Raw genomic sequence first — 6,445 nt, 5'->3', positions numbered from 1 at the left:
CCACAGAAAACTGATCCCCCCCCCAACCTGGATTCATAGATAATGATTAGCTTCTTCATTCATTGGAAATTTATCAGAGTCTCCACTGACCTGATCTCCTCATCAGGCCTCCCAGGGTTTCCATCCACTGGATTCCCCACTCCTCCTGCTGTAGCAAGGATAGTCTCACCTCCCCTGCTGCGTTCTCTTGGGTATATGACCAAAAAAATAGAGAGAGGCTCCCTCCGTCCTTAAAAAAAATGGCTGGAGCTGGGAAATTGATGATGGAACATTGTCTGTGAAAGATGAGAAGCCAACGAGGGACGCAACTTGCAACCGTCAACCGAAAACGGGAATTATAATTTTTGGGTGGGCTGAGCCCATAACGATGTATGGAGAAGAAAGGGAACCCTTTACAGTAATGGGGACAGCGACTCCTAGTTCGTTTAAAAGCAGCGACTGCCAACCCTTTTTCAGTGTTGGCCTCCTTTAAAGGTATGCCGAATTCCAAGGATTGTTTATCAATGGGACAGTAGCTGAGCCTGGGAGGCTGGCAACCACCCTAGTGAGAAAAATGCCACATCAGAGGTCCCGCCATCACATCAGAGGTGCTACCATCACATCAGAGTTCCCGCATAATATCAGGGGTCCCCTCATCACATCAGAGGTCCCCTCATCTCATCAGAGATGCTACCATCACATTAGAGGTGCCTCATCCCATCAGAGGTTCCCTTATCACATCAGAGGTGCCCCTGTCACATCATCGCATCAGAGGTCCCCCATCGCATCAGAGGTGCCCCATCTCATCAGAGGTCCCCCATCACATCAGAGGCGCTACCATCACATCAGAGGTCCCTCCATCACTTCAGAGGTCCCCCACTACATCAGAGGTCTGCTCTTCACATTAGAGGTGCCCCCGTCACATCAGAGGTCTCCCTATCACATCAGAGGTCTCCCTATCACATCAGAGGTCCCCCGTCACATCAGAGGTCCCTTCATCAAATCAGAGGTGTCCCCATCACATCAGAGGCCCCTCCATAACTTCAGAGGTCCCCCATCATATCAGAGGTGCCCCCGTCACATCAGAGGTCCCTCCATCACATCAGAGGTCCCTCCATCACATCAGAGGTCCTTCCATCAAATCAGAGGTGCTCCCATCACATCAGAGGTCCCCCATCATACCAGAGGTGTCCCCATCACATCAGAGGTCCCTCCATCACATCGGAGGTCGTCCCCATCACACCAGAGATGCCCTCATCACATCAGAGGTGCCCCATCACATCAGAGGTCGCCTCATCACATCAGAGGTCCCTCCATCACAACGGAGGTCCCCCCATCATACCAGAGGAGCCCCCATCACATCAGAGAGCCTCCTTCACATCCATCCTTCACATCAGAAGGCTCCCGTCACATCAGATGTCCATCCATCATATCAGAGGCCCCCCATCACATCAGAGCTCCCCCCATCACATTAGAGATTCCCCCCATCATAGCAGAAGCCCGCACATCACATCAGAGGTGCCCCATCACACCAGAGGCTTCCCGTCGCATCAGAGGTCCCTCTATCACATCAGAGGTCGCTCTATCACATCAGAGGTCCCTCTATCACATCAGAGGTCCCCCATCTCATCAGAGGTCCCTCCATCACATTAGAGGTCCCCCATCACATCAGAGAACCCCCTTCACATCCATCCTTCACATCAGAAGGCCCTCATCACATTAGAGGTCCCCCATCACATTAGAGGTCCATCCATCATATCAGAAGTCCCCCCCATCACATCCATCAGAGCTCCCCCCATGACATCAGAGATCCCCCCCATCATATCAGAAGCCCGCACATTGCATTAGAGTCCGCCCCTCACATCAGTAGTCCACATATTACATCAAAGGTCCCTCATCACATTAGAGGTCCCCCCAGCATGTCAGGGGTCCCCCATCACATCAGAGGGCCCCCTTCACATCAGAGGCCCCCCATCACATCAGAAGCCCACACATTGCATCAGGGTCCCCCTTCACATCCCCACAGCATGTCGGGGGTCCCCCATCACATCCAAGATCCCTGTTACATCAGAGGTCCCCCATCACATCAGAAGCCTACACATTGCATTAGAACCCCCCCCTTCACATGAGATGTTCCCACAACATGTCAGGGGTCCCCCATCACATCAGAGGTCCCCATTACATCAGAGCCCCCATTCACATCAGAGGTCCCCATTACATCAGAGCCCCCATTCACATCAGAGGTCCCTATTACATCAGAGGTCCCCATCATATCAGCGGCCCCCCTTCACATCAGAAGCCCACACATTATATAAGAGTCCCCCCTTCACATCAGAAGTACCCATATCACAACAAAGGTCCCTCATTACAACAGAGGTCTGCCCACCATGTCAGGGGTCCCCTGTCACATCAGAGGTCCCCTATGACATCAGAAGCCCACACATTGCATTAGAGTCCCTCTTCACATCATGAGTCCCCATATCCCATCAAAGGTCCCTCATCACATCAAAGCCCCCCCACCCAGCATGTCAAGGGTCCCCCATCACATCAGAGGTCCCCATCACACCAAAGCCCCCATTCACATCAGAGGTCCCCATCACATTAGATGTCCACCCATCATATCAGAGGTCCCCCAATCACATCAGAAGCCTACACATTGAATTAGCATCCCCCTTCACATCAGAAGTCCTCATATGACAACAAAGGTCCCTCAGCACATCAGAGGTCCCCCCCAAAATTGCAGGGGTCCCCCAACACATCAGAGGTCCCCATCATATCAAATGTCCACCCATCACATCAGAGGCCCCCCATCACATCAGAAGTCCACACATTAGAGTCCCCCCTTTACATAAGAAGTCCCCATAACACATCAAAGGTCCCTCATCACATCAGAGGTCCCCCCAGCATGTCAGGGGTCCCCCATCACATCAGAGGTCCCCATTACATCAGATCCCCCTTTCCCATCAGTGGTATCCATCACACCAGAAGTCCACCCATCACATCAGAGGTCTTCCATCACATCTGCGCACCCCCCCCTCCCCCCACATCATATCAGAGGCCCCCCATCACAACAGAGTACCCACTTGACAGAGGTTTCCCATCACATCAGGGGTACTCTTTATATCAGAGATCCCCCATCACATCAGAAGCCCGCACATTGCATTAGAGTTCCCCCTTCATATCAGAAGTCCCCATGTCACATCAAAGGTCCCTCATCACATCAGAGGTCCACCCATAGCATGTCAGGGGTCCCCTATCACATCATAGGTCCCCATCACATCAGAGCCCCCTTTCACATCAGTGGTATCCATTACACCAGAAGTCCACCCATCATATCAGAGGTCCCCGATCACATCTGGGCACCCCCCCCCCCATCATATCAGAGGCCCCCCATCAAAACAGAGTACCCACATGACAGAGGTTTCCCATCACATCAGGGGTACTCTTTATATCAGAGATCCCCCCATCACATAAGAAGCCCGCACATTGCATTAGAATCCCCCCTTCATATCAGAAGTCCCCATGTCACATCAAAGGTCCCTCATCACATCAGAGGTCCACCCACCAGCATGTCAGGGTCCTCCATCACAGCAGAGTCCCCCTCATTGTATCAGAGGCACCTCTTCACATCATAACCCCCCTTCACATCAGAGCCCCCCTTCACATCAGAGCCCCCCTTCACATCAGAGCCCCCCCTTCACATCAGAGCTCCTCTTCACATCAGGGGTCCCCCATCACATCAGGGGCCTCTCAACACATAAGAGGTCTCACAACACATCCCCCATGACACATCTCTGTCATGGGGGACAACACATCCCCCATGACAGAGTCTTCCCATCACATTTGATATCCCCATTCACATCAGAGACCCCCATCACAACAGAGGGACCCCCTTCACATCAGAAGTCCCCCCCCCTTCATGTCAGCATTCCTCAACACATTCGATGTCCTCCATGCCATTAGAGGTCCCCCCAACACATCATAGGTACCCCTTCATCACAGAGTCCTCCAATCACATCAGAGTCTCCCCTATATATGAGAGCCCCCATCACATCAGGGTACCCCCATGACAGAGCCTCTACATCACATCAGAGGCCCCCTGTACATTAGAAACCCTTGTCACATTAGAGTACCCCCCATGACAGAATCTCCCCATCAAATCAGGGTACCCCCATGACAGAGTCTCTGTATCACATCAGAGGACCCCCCAGGGGTGTACTGACCATTTGGGCACTGCCCGAGGGCCCCATGCCACTAAGGGGCCCCATCAGGGTTGCCAGCCTCAATAAAACCAGGGATAGTATGTCCCAGATTTTTCTGTGTTTTTAAAAACATCCCAAGATTATAGCTGCCCTGCCTCTCCAGTACCTTTTCAGTGTGTGTATTCTGTGTGTGTATATTGTGTGTCTGTGTGTGTATATTGTGTGTCTGTGTGTGTATAGTGTGTGTGTGTGTGTGTGTGTGTGTGTGTGTGTGTGTGTGTGTGTGTGTGTGTGTGTGTGTGTGTACTGTGTGGCCCCATAATCTTCTATTGCCCGGGGGCCCCATAATCTTCTATTGCCCGGGGGCCCCATGAGTTGTCAGTCCGCCCCTGAGGCCCCCTGTACATTAGAGCCCCTTGTCACCTTAGAGTACCCCCATGACAGATTCTCCCCCATCACATTAGAGTACCCCCACCACCACTACCAAAGAGTCCTCTCATCCACCTCTGATACAGGGGGCAAACTGGGTCTTGTGCTCACTTCACTCTGGGGAGAACCCAAACGGTACCCCCCCGGACACCCTGGCTGAGAAACACTGGTATAAAAGACCCTAGCCTGGCTCATAATGGAGCAAGCATTCAGCCAGTGAAATCTTCTGTCCTGCATACAGGTCCCAGGTTGAATCCGGGATCCTGGTAGCCCCTCCACCACCCCCCGGAGGCTGCACTCTTCAAGTACACCTGGATACCCACCACCAGCCTCCTCCAGAAAATGCCAGTTTCCTGGCTTGAAAGCCCGCTGAACCACAGAGTATGCAAAGTGGACAAAAAAAAGTCAGGAGTCACGATCTCTCTGTGCTTGTTCTAGGTTGGTGACCTCAGAAATGCCTTGACAGCCAGAAAATTGTCATGTTCTGGAGGAGAAGTAATGACAAAACCCACACAGTTCTCCTAGGACCGGGTGTATGAAAACCAGTGCCCCATGCCCATGCCAAGGGGTCTATAGGTTGAACGTATGAGTACGGTTAAGACGTTCACGTCATGGGATAGCCTTTCAAGGGATGCTGCGGAAGGACCACTCACCCTTGTTGAGGTTTTTTTTTTTTTTCCAGAGGGGGTCCGTCAGAGTCTCTAATTCATCCAGCGCTCCCTTCTCTGTGCCATTGGCTTGTTCCGTTAAAACCTGCAACCCAGCCGACCAGCCGTCCTTACTCCATCCCGCCCTCGGTCGCCCCGAGCGGTCCCACCGGCGGTCCTCCAAGGTGGCCAATCCTGTAGCACCGCGACAGCAGGATTAAGCCCCTCTAGATAACAGATATAACTTATCAGGGTCGAGATCTGGCAGCCCGCTGTACCACCCCCCCCACCCCACCCTGAGACGCCGAGCAGACCCTTGCTGCTCGGTGCGGGGCTGCTACCGAATGCTTCTCATTTGCGCAAAGGAGAAAACCTGCTCTGCGTTAACCGGTTACGCTCCCAGGGGCTGCAGAGCACTTAGTCGATGTATGCACCCCCCCTCCCTCCTCCTCCTCCTCCTCCTTCTTCTTCTTATACTCTGCAGGGTTAACAAGGCTGACGTTAGCTGAGAAGTACCAATAGAATCCCCCCCCCCCCCACAGCATCTCCCCACCTCTTCCAGGCATTGTCAGCGCCCCTCCTATACCCTTCTTACAGCATCTCCCTCTCTCTCTCTGCTCCAAGATGTAAGGATGCAGCAGAGAGGGTCCAGGGGCTCGTTCACGCAGCGAGCGGGCCAAGCTGGCCCAGCGAGGTGGCGTCGTGTACATGCATGCACCTGCCTGGCTGTCGGACGCATCCGCACATCCAGCTGGGCTGTAATTGAAGCCGAGCCGGGGATTTATAGATGCACAGCTTGTAGGAGAATGTAGAGGAGAGGGATGCCTATGAGCCCAGCACAGTGCTACAACCCCCCCCCCCCCCTCTGGTGCCGCGCTACATCCCCCCCCTCTGGTGCCGCGCTACATACACAGGCATTTCCCACCCAGCTGGTGTGCAAGAGCTGAAGTTTAACCTTTCTTTCTTAATTATGTACCCCCCTCTCCCCTCTCCCCTCTCTTCCCTCTTTAATCATCGTGCTATTGACACTATTACATAATAAAAAACATAGTGACATCATCACTGAGACTCTGTGCTTCTCTATGACAATGCAGGCAGATCGTGGTTGGTGGGAGGGGCAAAGCAGGGGGGGCTGTACATAGCTTCCTGAACACAGCACCCCACCCTCAGCACCCCTCTCGAGATCCC

The 6,445-nt window shown here is 53.2% G+C and overlaps 1 protein-coding gene across 1 annotated transcript in view; it reads right to left on the bottom strand.

The window, feature by feature from the left end:
- The window catches only part of PHF24 (PHD finger protein 24), a 344,156-nt gene extending 338,492 nt beyond the window's left edge, over positions 1–5,664 (bottom strand). Inside the window, exon 1 of the mRNA XM_077478135.1 lies at positions 5,264–5,664. The gene's annotated coding sequence lies outside the window, so the exon portion shown is untranslated. The remainder of the gene's footprint in view (positions 1–5,263) is intronic.
- Positions 5,665–6,445: the final 781 nt, after the last annotated feature.

This window comes from Lithobates pipiens, unplaced genomic scaffold, assembly GCF_037356315.1.
Source record: "Lithobates pipiens isolate NorthernLeopardFrog02 unplaced genomic scaffold, aLitPip1_a1.2 Scaffold_13, whole genome shotgun sequence".
Taxonomy (NCBI): domain Eukaryota; kingdom Metazoa; phylum Chordata; class Amphibia; order Anura; family Ranidae; genus Lithobates; species Lithobates pipiens.
Note: the sequence above shows the minus strand (reverse complement) of the source record. Positions and strands in the feature narration are given on the sequence as shown.